This window comes from Giraffa tippelskirchi, chromosome 11 (genome assembly GCF_054371585.1).
Source record: "Giraffa tippelskirchi isolate mGirTip1 chromosome 11, T2T-mGirTip1v1.2.pri, whole genome shotgun sequence".
Lineage (NCBI taxonomy): Eukaryota > Metazoa > Chordata > Mammalia > Artiodactyla > Giraffidae > Giraffa > Giraffa tippelskirchi.
The window spans coordinates 82,263,429-82,272,371 of NC_137285.1; positions in this window are offsets into that span (position 1 = coordinate 82,263,429).

Genomic DNA, 8,943 nt, shown 5'->3' on the forward strand with positions numbered 1-8,943 from the left:
CAAGCTCCTTCTAAGAAGATAAAAACCTGGTTTTATTGTTGGAGCAAGACTGAGGGAGAAAGAACGCAGGTGAAGTGTCCACCGAGGTTTTGTTTGGCTTCACTCAGAACCTAGCTGCTGGCTGATTAGAAGCCAGATACCCAGGCTGTAGCTGAGTAAACATGTAGCCAAATCTCTTCCAGGAGAAGTAGGAAGATGGGTATTTTCATCTCCTCCCTCTGCACTGAGCCTGGAGGAAAGCCTCATAGAGTTTTTGTGCACCTGTTTAGCAATCGATTCTTGCTTCCAGTAGCCCCGTAGAGAGGGCTCATGTGATTTGAGGGGCCATTCCTACAATGGCATCCTTAAATGATGGATCACCAGATGTGTGTTCCAAACCCTTCACTCCTCAAGGAGAAGCTAGATGTTGGGAGTTCCTTCCCAGTTGTAAGGCTCCGTGCTGGGTGTGGGTTTATGGCAATAGGATTTATGGCAGATACCTACCCAAGTCAATGTGGATATTTTCTCATTTGCCTGATGTGTAGAAGTAACACAAGTAGCTGCTGGATTTCCCTCAGAAGGAACTGATTCATGTTTAGTTGTATATCAGATATGTCTGTGGGAAGAGGGAAGGTCTCCCATGTCACTATCTTGATACAGTCCTCTTCTTGTTGATTTCTAACAGTTCTAGTATTTGTGTGTACATTCTAGACACTAGTCTTTTCTTGATCATATGTTTGTCAATACGGCTCACATCTTCACTTCCTCTATAATTTGTTTTGATGAACACAAGCTCTTCATTGTCATGAAGTAGATCTATCAATGCTCTTTTATGAATTGTGTTTTTTTATTTTAATTTAGGAATCCTTTCACACAAAGCCTAAAAAAAATATTTTCCAATGTTTTCTTCTAAAAATTTAGAAGTTTTGTCATATACCTTTGAATTATTAATCAGATGAGAGTTAACAGCTTTATATGTAAGTTTTCTATTCTTGCTCCTTTGGTCAATTAGATTATCCTTGAATCACTACCTCCCAGTCCTAATTGATATAAATTTGTAACTTTATGTTGGTAAGCCAATTTCCCCCAATGTATTCATCCTTCTGGATATTCTCAACCTTTGTTCTTGCACATAAAACTCCAAATCATCAACTTTGTTTAAAAATTTATTGGAATTTAGATCAGAATTTCACCATGACTATTGATAACTCTTCAAAATTTGACATCCTTATGACTGAATTTTCTTATCCATGAGTTGAAACATCTTTATTTTAATATTTTTGTTGTGTATCTCTTTTCATTCTTTCAGCTTTTCTTTGTTCTGATTTAAATGTACCTCTCAGAAAGAAATACATGGTGAAATTTTTTTATCTTTTTGTCTAGACTGACAAGTTTTGCCTTTCACCAGAACAGTTATTTTCTTTTATTTACTGTAATTATTTGAATTAATTGACGTAACCTTATTTGTGTCTATTAAACTACTTTTTTTGGATTGTTTGCTTTTTATCTTTAATTCTTTACAATTTATATATTGAACTCTCTATTTCTCTTCTTATATTGTTTATCCTAAAACATTCTGATGCTCATTTAACTTTACACGATCTAACATTAGTGTTTTGTCCTCTTTCAGAAAACCAAGAGGACTTTAGATTGCTTTAACTCCTATCATCCTCTTCCGATCTTCAAACTACTGCTCTCAAATAATTTAGTGGTGTTTTTGTTTTTCCTTGTAAATCAAAAATTGTTTTTGCACAGTTCATATTTGTTTTGATTTATCACAGGATTGTATTTTTAAGCTCTATATTCCTTCTTTTATTTCAGACCTTTTTGTGTTTTCTCTTCATCACTCACCCAAAAGTGCCTGTCTGCACAAATGACACCATCTTTCTTCCAATTCAGTGGCCTGGTGGACTCTTCAAAAGTCAATATATAGACTAGGTTTAGATATCTTGAAATAACTAAACATTGTCTTTAATGGCATAATTTTGGTATCTTAAATTCAAATAAATGAGAGGCTTTTTTTTTTTTGTCTACGAAGCTGCTATTTGCAGAACCAGCCAATGAAAAATTCAATGGATGAATTAGGTTGTTGCTTTCATAGCACTTCTTTCTTGAAAGGAAGACCCATCAAAGCAACACTGGACCCCACCATGGGGTAGGGAGGTTTCTGGAGGATTCCTTTGCACTGCGAAGAGTCCTTTTCCATTCCTGCTTTTGTTATTGGCAGTACTTGAATATAACAATGAGACTAAGTAATGGTTTCTGAATTCCTACTATACAATTTAAACAGAATCTCCTGGTCCAGACTTGTTGGGCTAGGGAAGTAGCCTGTGGCAATGAGTAGACTCTTGTTTTTGCTTATTAGGCCATTAAACCTACCCCATGTCTTTCTAGGGTGTTGCAATTCACAGCACATGCTAACTCTTGATCAGCTGAGCCTATATGCTTCCAGATACTGTATAAACATATAAACATGAATTGCCAATGAGACAGTTTAGTATTCTGAGAGAACAATCATATCCACCATCCAAATAGATGAGTATATTTTTCTAAGTAAAGGAAAAGTCTTGCAGCTGATTTCATAATTGAAGAAAACAGGGAAAAGACTGTGAAAAGGGAAGACACTGCAAGGAGAGAAGAATGCAAGCTACAAGTGTGGCATAGGAGGGCCAAAGCGATGCTTATGTATTCATTTATTATTTATCATTCAGTGGAGTACTGACCTGAATATCAAGTCTTTGATTCTATTAGCAGTTCTGCTGCTAGCAGGGTGGTAGACTGGAGACAGCTGTGCAGGGTCCTGAAAAAACCTGGGCTCTGAAAGCACGTGACCTGAGTTTCAAATGGTGGTTCCAGTATTTGTTGGCTTTGCAACTGTTAGTAGTTTCTTTAGCATCTCTTGGTCTTAGTTTCCAATTTGTAAAAGGGGGAAAAGCCACTACCGTAGCAGTGTTATGAGGATTAACTATAATGAAAGTAAATGTCTTTCAACACCTACCCTAGGAAACCCCTTCTGTAAAAGGCAGCAATGATCATGTGACATTAGACTCAGCACTGAATCTCTGTCTCTCTACAGGTTTCTAATCTATAAAATGGAAACTAAAAACAAAACAAAACAAAACTCGATCTTACAAAAAGTCTGCGTAGGTATAAATGAGCTTGAGCACTTTGTTGACATTTTGGACAATTCCATTTAACAGAGTTCTTTAAGAATCCTATCCCCAGGCCACAGCACCAAAAAGAAAATCAAGCTAGATATAAATAAATAAGCTGGTCATCTTTAAATAATCATTCTTTTCATCCAAACTTTAAAATACTTCTAAACTGTGACTATTTCTTTGCTATTTTTCTCATATTTTTTATGTTTATAGCATCCACATTTTTTCACAATATTTCCAGTTCAAACCAGAAAATATAAAAAAGGAAACATTTGGGGGAAGAATCTCCCTGTGTGATAGTTGGCTTTCTTGTACCTTTTGAAAGTCTGTGTATATTTGAATGTATCATCAGTGAATTACCTGCACCCCACGATTTTCCTCACCGCCTCTCACAGCCATCCTAAACTACCCAGTCTGGAGTCAATTTCCCTCTATAAGTTGCCCAGTTGCTTCGGGATTTTTGTTTGAATTTCTTCTCAATTGAGTGTTCCAGTTTCTTTCCTTTAGCTGCTATGGTCAGAATAAAATGAAAGGACGTTATAGTCAAGTAGGTTTTATCCTGTGGAGGGCTTGTGTCCAAATCCCTTTGTCTCTTTACCCTGGTGAGCAGAGTTAGAAAACGCAGCAGTCTCATGATCCCTGTCACCCTCTGCCTCGAGGCTGAGCACACAGCCAGCTCTGAGCAGCCAGCTCCCAGCCTCGGTTCTGCTGGACTCTGCCGGCCTGTCCTCCTTGTCTAGAGACAAACGCACTTCCTGCAGAAGGCACGCTCAGCTCCAAATCGTACTACCCCAAATCCTGCTTCCAAAGTAGAAAAAAGAATTAAAAAATAGAAGAAAAGAAATAAGAGAAAAAGAACCCAAATTGCTTTCTCTACCTTTTTATCTTGTTCGTTTTGGGAGCCAAGGAATGGTGTCTAAGACATAGCAGTCATTGAGCAAATATAGTTGACTAAGTAGGCTATGTACAGTAGGATGAAGTAGTGGCTTTTCTAAATGCAGCTGTGGTGGCTTCTGTGCACTGGTTTGTTTGGTATCCATTCTAGTCTCTTTCTTCTGTGTCCTCATCAAATCTATTGCCTGGAAGGCTGACAGCTGTCTTTCCCAGATTTCCTTGCAACTGAAATTATAGATGTCACTTAGGTTCCACCAACCTGGTGAAATCATTATGGGATTTGAATCTGAAGCTCTGTCAAGTGGAGAGTTAAGAGGCCTCTGTTTTGTTAATGTAAACTGAGAGGCAGGGTGAAACTGTGGCTAGCAGCTTTCTAATTTGATGATTTGTTACAGTTCAAGTGGAAGCTGTCCCATCACGGGTAAGAGTTCCTGGAAGATCAGTCCAGAACCTGCTTCTGCAGCCTCCAGCGATTTTAGAAGTCACCCAGTGCATCATAACAAGCCCATTTTTGTACAAACTACTGTCTGCAGTGTAACTCTATTGTAGCATATCCACTGAAATGTATGACCTCTTTCGCCACCTTACACCAACAGCTAAGGACACTTAGACGTGAATATGTACTTCTCACTCTTTTGTTGCTTCAATCTGTTTAATGCAGGACCTTGCACCCCACCCCACCCATTAAAACTTCCTCTAATCTATTTATTTGTGTTTTGAATTCTCAGGCTTTTTTTCCAGCTCATCATGAACGATCCTCTTGTATTTTCTCAATATGCTGTTTTTATAGACACCCGTCTTCCATGCTACTTGAGGACAGCACCTTCCCCATGACCACGGCTGCCTACACATGAACACTGATTCCTGCCAAGGCTGGGGTTTCCGAGGGTTTCCAAAGTAGCCAATCCTCAAAGTGCTATAATCCCTTTAATTATCACACTGTTGGAAAAATAACTGCTCCAAGAATAAAGGAGAGTATGCCTTTCTCCTTTAACCTGTGACATGATGTATGACCAAAGCAAAATGACTTAAGCCCCACGTCTCACCATAGCCTCCTGAAAACAGCCCCTTCTCTGTAAGAGGCTGAAATTTATGCATGGTGTTTGACAAGGGAATATATACCAGCTATCCTCTGATGCCTTTTTTCTTCTCTTCTTCTGAGCTTATGCTGCAATCTTCTCCTGTAACCCCAAAATAAAGCCCCTGAGACAAAAGTAAATGTTACCTCAGGCCCATCTCTCATTCATGAAAGTGAAAGTCGCTCAGTCCTCTCTGACTCTTTGTGACCGCATGGACTATAGCATGCCAGGCTTCTCTGTCCTTGGAATTCTCCAGGCCAGAATACTGAAGTGGGTAGCCTTTCCCTTCTCCAGGGGATCTTCCTAACCCAGATCTCCCACATTGAAGGCGATTCTTTACCATCTGAGAATTCAGGAAAGACCAAGAAAACTGGAATGGGTAGCCTATCTCTTCTCCAGGAGATCTTCCTGACCCAGGAATCAAACTGGGGTCTTCTGAATCACAGGCAGATTCTTCACCAAACTCCAGCAAAGGACAAGGCCAAAAACTTATATCAGCACCACTCATTTCTTTGAGCACCTACATTGCGCTAGGCACCGTTGATCTGCAGGTGGATTATTCATGGTCTTTACCCTTAAGGAATCTGTCACCTAGTGGAAATAAATTAAAGAACCACCTTTAAGATGGAAAAACCTTACCTCCAGGGAGTGCCTGTCAGATTTGAACCCCCAAACAAAACCAAAGAAAGTTAAATTTTCTATACCCTATTATTACTTACAAAGTAAACACATCTAGCAGTGAAAAAAGGTGTTAGGCACAAAACTTGAGAAAATAGATTTAAAGCAACCCTACCTTTTAATGTAAGGGGTTAGGCTGCCGGAGATAACATAGGTGATTATTTGTCAGGTCAGACTCTCATGAATTTGAGACCTCACGCAGATTCAAGCTGTAGTAATAATTTTAAGGATACAAATAACCACACGGCAGAGTCAAAGCAGAGAAAGTCCAGGGCCACCACTGCACGCCCCCAAGGCCCTTCCTCCCTGCATCAAGACACACTTCAGCTCAGCTTACTCTAGGAGGTCTCTGAGCTGTGCATGCAGAGATATCACTTACATAGACAGGTGTTGTTTCAGTCAAGAAACATCTCCATTTTAGATTCAGATAGGCATTTAGACTGATGCTGAAGCTGAAGCTCCAATAGTTTGGCCCCCTGATTCGAAGAGCTGACTCATTGAAAAAGACCCAGATGCTGGGAAAGACTGAAGCAAAGGCGAAGGGGGTGGTAAAGGATGAGGGGGTTAGATAGCATCACCCACTCAATGGACATGAATTTGAGTAAACTCCAGGAAATAGTGAAACAGAGGAGCCTGGTGTGATGCAGTCCATGGGGTCTCAAAGAGTCAGACAGGAACTGACAGAACTTTATGTACAAGATCTTCAATGGTCACGGTCCTAAAAATCCACCCATCTAAGAGTAAGGGTCCAAATACTAATTTGGCCCAAATACTAATTGGTTGTGTACAGAGGGCTCCAGAGTCAGATGCATAGTTGTCCCAGTGAGATGAAGTCCTTTCCACCCCTTCCCTCCCTCCTCCAGAGACAGCTGGGCTGGACAGGGAGGCAGGGAGAGCAGGTCTAGGGGAGAGACTACCACATCCGCCTTCCTCAGCAGGCCAGGGGCCTTCTGAGCTCAGGGAATTTTAAATCCATGAAACTCTGGGGTAGATATTAGAATGATTGGGTTTTTTACATGATTAGTAGATATCCCGTTAGGACTGCAAGCGTGGTGGGAACTAAGATTTTACCCACATAAAGATAGGGAAGAGCCTGCGAAGTAGGCTTAAAGCAAAAGATTTGAAAATATGGTACAGCTCTCTGCTTTCATCTGAGCAAGTTTTGATTATCCAATAAATGGGTTTTACAGGCACACTGCTATTTGTGTCCAAGATGGTGTGTGTGTATGTGTGTGTATAATCTGTGAGTGTACATGAATTTTCTTTTTTTATTCCCCTTGGTGGTAGTGGGAATTAATCAGTCATCCACACCATGCTTGAGACACTATACAGTTCCTTAGGCAAGGAGGAGGCGTTTGGGAGAGAAGCAGTATTTATTCATGCTATATGCAATTTGTTCTCCACTTTTGAGAAGACGATTCTTTAAAGAGAAAATAAAGTGATCCTTGGTTAAAAGTAAATGCTGGGTAATTTGACCTTCAGTTGAGGAAACTTTACAGAGCTCAAAAAGCATTAAGATTCTTCCTGATGGGCAAGCATTTTCTGTTTTCACAGGAAGGAAAGAGCAGAAAGAATTCAGTCTGAAGATGCTTTGCCCCAAATCCTTACTCATCTTCAAGAGAAATAAAATCCATGGTCTCTCTGATTCTAAAAAATGTGTTTCAAGCAGATATACAAACACTTTTATTTCAATGCAAGTTTGATGACAGGTTTATGTTTAGGTTTGCTTTTCAGTTGTCAGTTTCTCTCAGGCTCCTTTGTTAAAGAGCGTCGACTCCCTTTCCACAGCAGAGTCAGCCATCTGCATGGAGGTATCCCTCACTGGAGCAGGCTCCTGTCTCTTCCATTTTGCTGTCACACTCCTGTAAGTGCTCAGAGAATTTCAGCGTAAAATGACTCCCCTGTTCTCCAAGAAACTAGGAAAATCTATGCAGAAAGTGACAAAAGAAGTTCTTATTATTCCTGCAGAAATTTACCAAAGAAGCAAGCCCAAGTAATAGGGAAAAAAAAAAAAAAGACACCTGATTTGCTAAATCTGGAAATTGATGATTGATAAAGGGTTGATGGCTATTGATGTTTTAATAGAAGACTGTCATTTGGGTTTACCATGAGATCCTACCGCTATCAATATTGACTAGTAAGCAAGGATGGAAATTCAAAATTAAGATACAGACGATTTGCTTTCTTCAAAACAGCATAAAATGAAAACTTTCAAACTATATAGATTTAAAGAAAATACTTTTAATCTAAGAAAAAATTACAAGGAAAGAAATGAAGAATGAATGCCTGCTGCTTATTTTTATCAAGTAGTCCTTATCTCATAATTTAGAATTTCATTTTTAATATTTAAACAAGAGGGAAAGAGCAATTATATAATTGACTATCAGTTTTTCATTTCTCCCATTTTTCAAGTTATTTTTGGTAATGATTAATACCTTTTAATCCATGTTTTAGACATTTCACAACAGAAGCTTTCATAAGGACTTATCACCCAGTAATTATTTAAGTATGTTTTTTCAAAGTATGAATACACTGAAAACTATTGTGCAAGGCAGAATTTTTGGTTTTTGATTAATGGTGAAGCAAATGTGATTGAAGCAGATTATAATATTTAATCACATATTGGTTGAACAGATGCTTAAGAATGCAGCATCTGAAGCTCCTTACTTACCATTCACAATGCAAATTTTTTAACAACATAAAGAAATCTCAAGAGAAAAATACATTTTTGTGGTGTTATAATCTCTGTATCTATCGTATACACTGGAAATTCCTTAAAAAGTGGAAAATGTTTAAACGACCTGTTAAATAAGAGATGATATCTTAATAAAGCAGGACATTGGCTAGATAACCACATCTAGCTTAGGTTGAAAACCACTTTTACATCTCCTGCTATGTGTATCCTTTTATTTGCTGATGTCATTGCATTCACCCTGCCTCATCCACACACACACACACAAAAGGCATCTCATTCATTTCAAATCCTGTTGACTCATGGGGAAGCACCCTATATTTTTTCTCACAACCAGGTATACTTTAGTATGTGTTTATTCGTATATATGCTAGTTGGTTCTCCTCCAAAAAAAGTTGCACAAATATTTGAATTTTGAAAATATAGATTACAGTTCCTGTGTTTGAAAAGGGGAAGAAGTAAA